Raw genomic sequence first — 7,467 nt, 5'->3', positions numbered from 1 at the left:
TCTGTCTCCCAAGAGTGCTGAAATGATACTTAGCCCAGTCAACCTTCACTCTTTTTTCTTTAATTTAAATAGCACGCAGGTATTTTTAGCCATCTGTGAGTCCTGTAGTACCTCATCTTTTGCTCGTCTACCATCAAACTACTTTTCCTCTTTTAACTTTAGAGCATCACACAGCTACTGAAGGAATTTCCCTGTATCTCTGCCACCAGTTGGCTCGCTTAACTTGCAAATGAATATTTGTCCTACAGTGGTTTTATTTATAGATTCATTTGGATAGTTTATTATCTTTCCTGTAGCATTTAAGTGAACAGAAAATGAAAAAATAACATTAGTATTATACAATGCACTTAAGACTAAAATGTGTATGTTTGTGTGTGTGAGAGAGAGAGAGAAAAAAAAGTGGAGCAAGGGCAAAAAGTGGATGAAAAGGGGCCCTTGCTTAGTCTGATTTTGATGTGTCAGCACAAATAGTTATTAGATGTTGTGATGGTTTGTATATGCTTGACCCAGGGAGTGGCACTCTTAGGAGGTGTAGCCTTGTTAGAGTAGGTGTGTCACTGTGGGTGTGGGCTAAAATACCCTAGTTCTAGCTGCCTGGAAGTCCATCTTCCACTAGCAGCCTTCAGATGAAGATGTAGAACTCTCAGCTCTGCCTGCACCATGCCTGCCTGGAGGCTGCCATGCTCCCGCCTTGATGATACTGGACTGAACCTCTGAACCTGTAAGCCAACACCAATTGAATGATGTGCTTTATAAGACTTGCTCTGGTCATGGTGTCTGTACACAGCAGTAAAACCCTAGCTAAGACACACACACACACACACTCACACACACACATTTATATAATTATTAAAACACAAAACACTTTTAATCTATGTAATCTAAGTAAGTTATTAAAGCTACATATCCATGTTTAGAAGATGTCACTATAATGGATGAAATGGAAAGCTTCCACGAAAGACTGAGATGCCATTGAGTGAAATGGTGCTTTGATCCTAAAGAGACATTCATGAGAATGTGCAGGTGCCTGACATGCATAAGTTTTTTCAGATTCCCAGCCTAGAAGGTAGTAATAATACAAGTTAGGTTTCCTCACATCAACTTAAGAAACGTTGATTTGTACAGAACCACCAAAGATTTCATCATGACCTTTTGTTTGTTCTTTGCAAATTTCTATCCTGCAAGTTCAATTTACTTTTTAAAAGTATTTTCGTGTTCATCAAATATGACTTCAGTTAAACTAGGAAGGCCACAATCTGATATAAGAATTAATATTCATAAAAATATGTTATGGCACATTACATATATTTAGTCTCTGTGTTGGAGACTCACAGGTGCATTAACATTCAGGAAGTAAATCTGTACGTAAGGAATTTTAGAATTACTCCTCGTTCTGTAAAAACAGCCTTTCCCCTCTGCTCCACTAATAGCCACTTCCAAATACACTCCCTGGGAAGCTGTAGACAGAAAAATACCAACTCGAATCTAAAGGAATGGTGTGTTCTGTACCTTCAAAAAGCTTTACACTGTTTATAACTTCCAACCTTAGAGTCACTTTTTGGTTAAAGCTTTTATTACAACAGAAAAAAAGCCCATTCTTTCAAAGTTTTACAAGTTATCGTTTTTAATGTTCTTTCTAAAGAAAACGCAAAAGGTTAATGTACATAAAATAGGAGGGCAAATGTTATTGATTATTCGATATTATAATAAACAAACAGTATTGTGCCATTTGGTATAATATTACAGGATTTTATAGGTTTCCTTATGTACCTTTCAGATGATTTGCTTAAAATTAAATTGGTGTGGCTTGTTTATTTGTTTTTGCTGCTGAGATGGCATCTTCTCATGAAGCTCAGGGTCACTTGGAGTTGACTATGTCTCTGAAGCTAGCCTTGCACTCATGAGACTTCTATACCAGCGTCACCCCAAGTTCTTGATTTATAAATGAACACTGACCACCCAGCTGTATTTTAAACATGCCGTTATCACTGTTTACCTTTCTAGTAACATTGTACATATTTATTACTTTAAGTGCAGTAAGATTCAGTAAGATGTAAGTAATAGTTGAAGATTTCTTGTAAAAATAATTATAATGATGTGTTCACAGGGCAGCTAAAAAAGAGAGAGGTCATACAGATTGATTTATTAGAGGCTCTATAAATGTTCCCAAACGATTAGGAAGTTTTCTGTTTTTATTAGGATTATTTCAAAAATTCAAAATCATCCTTTAAATGTTTACATATTTAAATGTAATATATATATATATATCAAATGGAGTTTATAAAGTGCTCACATTCCGTCATATTTATTTAAGGAGTTGCTTATTTTTAAATATATTATGGAAACCACCGATGTGCCTTTTGATATAATGCTTTTATTAATTCTTGAGAATTTCATACATGCATCAATATATATTGATCATATGCATCTCTACCTTCTCCATAACTCTTCTACACCCCTCTTCACCCTTTCCCAATGTTCCGTCCTCCTTTTATTTTTTTTAACCCACTGACTCTAATGTGTATTCTCCACATTGAAAGGTGTGTGGCCATCCACTTGAGTTGTAGTGGACCTACCAGGAGGCTATTGCCTCTAAAGAAGGCTGACCCTTTCTTCCCCAGAAGCCATTGACTGTCGATAGCTCCTAAAATAGAGGTGGGGGAATCCTAGATTTCCACCCACTCCATACTGAACCATTGACTGGCTTTATATTGTGTAATCAACCACATTGAGATTACAAGTGCAGTGGTCTTGTCATGTCTAGAAGACATTGTTATGGATCATTCTCCCCAACATCTGGCTTTTGTAATCTTTCTATCACTTCTTCCATGATGGTCTGTGAACTCGCGAGATGTGTGACCTAGTTGTTCTGTTCGTAGCTCAGCACACCTCAGTATTTCCCAACACTTTGACCAAATGTGAGTTTCTGTATTAACCTCCATCTACTGAACAGAAAAACTTCTCTAATGAGGTCTAAAAGCCATGTAAACTGTAGGTTCAGTGACATGAATTGAGAGGGCAATTAGATAGTGTGTCCACTTAGAAAAATAATGATAATAGGTTCACCCTTTAGGACCTACAATTCCCAAGAATTTTATACACAGTGTATCTATAACTAATTCTGTACATGTCATATTTATGCATGCTATGTCTTGTGTACATGAAATATTTTCTCTGAGAATTTAGTGGACATTGTTATATCAAGGCGATGCAGTTTGCATGCTGCTACATTTTCTACATATGATGAAGTACTCCCAGAGTGCTACCCTTCCTTTTCCCATTGAGCAATGACTCATGGTCTCAATTATTTGATGTTGATTTTTCAAAACTTCAACATTTTGTGAGGCTGAGGAGTTTTATAGACTCTCATTGCTGCTGTAAATAGGTACTGTGGGAGTATAATGTGTTTTCTAATATTGAGTAGCTATTGAGTTTTCTGCATATCATTCTTACATAAGCATTTTCCCAAGATATATACAGTTTTCTCATTCATTTATAAATATTTTGGTATACTAATCCATTAACATATATGTAGCATATCTTTTCTCTATCAGTGATCCATAAAATTTATTTATGAAACCTTATATACGGTACCTTTGGTTAATATAAAATTCTCTTATATTTTTAACTCAAACAATTTAAATATGTGTTTTCATTCTTGAGCTATAGTTTTCATTTAATGAAATGGTTTTCAGTGCCATATGGTAAACATATAATTCTATACATATTTGTTTGGCATTAACACCCAATTTTGCTTTGCAACCAATTCTGTGCCTTTGGGAGCTATCAATGCTTTCTGGATGCTGAAATTTATTTTCAGAATCTTTCCCAGAGAGATTATTCATTTAGGTTTGGTTGTGTGCTTTGAACTCTTTTTTTTTTACTAGTTAAGTTGTTTGGGGAAAGTGATCTTTTATTTCTAGTAAACAAAGATAGGCTTGTGATCAATGCTAGTACAAAACCCCATGATTGGTTAGAATGCAATGCCATCACATGTTCAGAGAAATCATCAAGACCCATTTTGTGCAAGAGCAATGAGTAACCCATGAATCAAATTACCAGAGCTAGTGGTGATGATTATTTCCTATGTGCTAGACATTATAGTTAATATTCACTTGAATTAGGTAATTTAACTCTGACAGATATTCTATTGAATGAGTTCTGCTACAATTTCTGCTTACAAAGAAAACAGAAGAGGACCAATAGAACTCTAAATAACCGTTAATGTTAACCATAGTCAAAACCCACATTGATGAAAACAATATGAACCAATGTCCTGGCATGCTATTTGTCCCAGTGTTTTCATTGTTCCTTGGAGAAACTTTTATTGCAAAATTAATGGGAAATGAAGTTGCTGTCCATTTTACTATTTTAAATACAGATTCTTCCACTAAGAACTACTAAGCCATGAATAATGTGGCTCTCACATTCTACCCTTTTTAGAAAATAATTCCTTATATGCTAAAATAGTAAGTGAGCCTTAATCATTGACAGCAAGAACCAGCTTGTGGCCAAGATTTTTATTGTTGTTATTGCTGTTATTTAGTTTTCTTTTCACTTTCTTTGGTAAAATACCCTGACAAAAGTAGCTTAAGAGATGATTGATTTATTTTGGCTCATAATGTGAACATTTACCACAGCAAAAATGTTCCAGCAGCAGGTACTTGAGGGAGCTGATCACACTGCATCCATCATCAGAAAGCAGAGAAGATTATAGATCTCACTCACTAGGCTGCACTTCAGTTTGTGCAGGCTAGGACACAGGCCTAGGAAATGGTACCACCCACTACTAGAATCCATTTTCCTACTTTAGTTAACCTAATCAAGGCAATCTTCCACAGGCTTGGCCAGTGGCTAACCTAACCAAAAGAATTCCTCATAGGTGTGCTTGGAAGCTTGCCCCTAGATAATTCTAGAAATTGCAATGATGATAATAAATATTATCTATCACACAGGTTCTTGTGAACTCATAATTAGTCAAGAGTGACTTGGAACTCCTAGTCCTCCTACCTTTGCCTATCAATTTCTCGGAATACAGACTTTCAACATAATTCTAAATGGTGAATAAGATTTCAACAATGTTATCATGAGGGCATCAGCACTGGACATATAAGGAACCATAATATCCCAAATAGCACATAGTGAAAGGAGAAAAGATGAGCTATTCTTCCTTAAGTCATATAGAAAATGAACTGTAGTGCCATATGATAACATCATTACAAAATCGCTTAACCTATATTGACAGTTTCTCAATGACATTAGTTTCTCTCTTTTTACCTAGCTGTCAACTAATATTAGTATGATGTTTACTAGTAAAGGAATGGATTGTGTCCGCAGCAGAAAATAAGTTCTAAACTAAATGAGATATTTTATATATATATATTATTCTGCCTAATATATAATATTTATTTATACATATGCATTATATAACATCAATACACACACACACACACACATACACACGCACCCCATAGTGTGATTCTTCCTTTGTATTTCAATATCAAACAGCTCAGACCACTATAAGAGATATTCTAGTGAACACACCTTTAAATTTTCTAATGATCTGTTAAGAAAGATAGGGTAGGTAAATCATTTTTTATTATAAGCATTAAAATGTCCTTATAAATTAGCTTTCTGTCAGTTCAATGAGTATCCCTTGAGCACTTAACTCAGACTCTACTAACCATAATAATGCAATTAAAACCTAATCATCTTTGAATCCTCAAAAAATCCATAGGCTTTATTCGTGAAACATTGTATACAATCACTTTGCAAGTTTCTGAGACATTAGTGGAAAAATTAAGTCTTGATGATAAATCGATTACAAAGAAAATAGCCCATATTTTCAGTCATGTCTGGATTATTTTCTCAACGATGCTGTCTTTTAGAATTCGAGTTTTTATCTTCTATTTAGAGGTAAAATTTGACCTCATAAATTGCTAGTAAAATATGGTAAGAAGATGATGTGCATTTGAAACCCTGTCCTTTCGTGTAAGCCAGCCTGGGCAGTCCAGGCCAGACTGACTAATTGATTGAAGAATTACAAGTGGATCTAGCTGAAATCAATTGATGACATCGCAGATCAAACATTCTGCCCTGCCCATCTATAGTGCGGGAGAAAAAAAAAATAACCTGTTACTACAAGGCTTAAAACTTCAGCCATTAGGACTGGGGTGGTTTGCTTTGTAGAAATATCTAACTGAAAGGAATGAGTATAGTTTGTAGGCATGGGTATAGCTCAGCAAGCTGAGGCATCCTGGGAACACGTAGATATGTGCATGGATGAACAGAGTGGGAAAGTACCATGATAAGAACAGCTGAGAGATTATCATGTTAGACTTCACTAATCTTATAAGCTCTTCAAAGTCCAAGCCTTTTCAGTAGGGACTGCCAGAACCTGGATGTCCTCATTGATATGTGTCAGAGCCAATTTTGGGGCTCAAGAACTTAATATCCAAAATTATAAATGTGAAAGCTGATAGATACCACAGAGACTTCATGTTCTCACTCCGCAAATGACAAAAGGCTACAGTTGGGATTAAGAACCTGCTCTAAATTATCCAATTGCTCTCATCACCATCTCTTGTTTGCATGCATGTGCAGAACCAAGATTTCAGCAAAGTCATTTCTGGTTTATAGATGTCCGTCCTCTCTTTGAATCTTCAAATGGCATAGAGCAGAGATAAAATAAGCAAGCAGTCCTCACCTCCTCTCAAAGGGCATGTGTCACATAATGTGGGGTCTGCAATGGTGTCACGTCTCGTTTCGTTTACATGGTGGTGTGCTATTACAGTTTTCATTATAAGTTTAGAAGCACCAATACCCAGGCCATAGCAATTTAAAGTTATGCCATGTGCCTTTTATTACATGTAAAAAGAAAAAGAAGACTTCTGGGTGGGACGAGAGTGAGGCGGTGGACTGGTTCGGCTCCTGGGGCGCAGGCATGGCATACCACGGCCTCACTCTCCCTTTGATCGTGATGAGCGTGTTCTGGGCCGCCTCGTGCCCTGGTTTATCCCCAAGGGTCCTAACCGGGGAGTTATCATCACCATGTTGGTGACCTGTTTAGTTTGCTGCTATCTCTTTTGGCTGATTGCAATTCTGGCGCAGCTCAATCCTCTGTTTGGACCACAGTTGAAAAATGAAACCATCTGGTATCTGAAGTGTCACTGGCCTTGAGAATGAAGGCATGCTGCACAGTGCAGGCACTGAGGTCACAGCTAGAAGCCTTCCAGATACAGAATCACTTCCACACCGACCTCCTTGACAGTCTACTTCGGCCATTACCTGCCTTACACTTGAAGACCTTCCTCTGCATACAGTATTTTTTTTTCCTTCACCTTTTTTACACTTTGAATTACGTGCCTGCATAGCTGACTCTGAGATGTGTCTGCAGTCCGCTGAGAGAAAAGGTGCTGTTCTGGGAAATTTGTTACTCTTGTCTTAAAACCTGCGACTTTGAATATG

The 7,467-nt window shown here is 36.8% G+C and overlaps 1 pseudogene; it reads left to right on the top strand.

Moving 5' to 3' along the window:
* Nucleotides 1-6,943: 6,943 nt before the first annotated feature.
* LOC116895637 lies at nt 6,944-7,222 on the top strand (annotated as a pseudogene).
* Nucleotides 7,223-7,467: the final 245 nt, after the last annotated feature.

The sequence above is a fragment of the Rattus rattus genome, chromosome 3, assembly GCF_011064425.1.
Source record: "Rattus rattus isolate New Zealand chromosome 3, Rrattus_CSIRO_v1, whole genome shotgun sequence".
NCBI lineage: Eukaryota > Metazoa > Chordata > Mammalia > Rodentia > Muridae > Rattus > Rattus rattus.
Note: the sequence above shows the minus strand (reverse complement) of the source record. Positions and strands in the feature narration are given on the sequence as shown.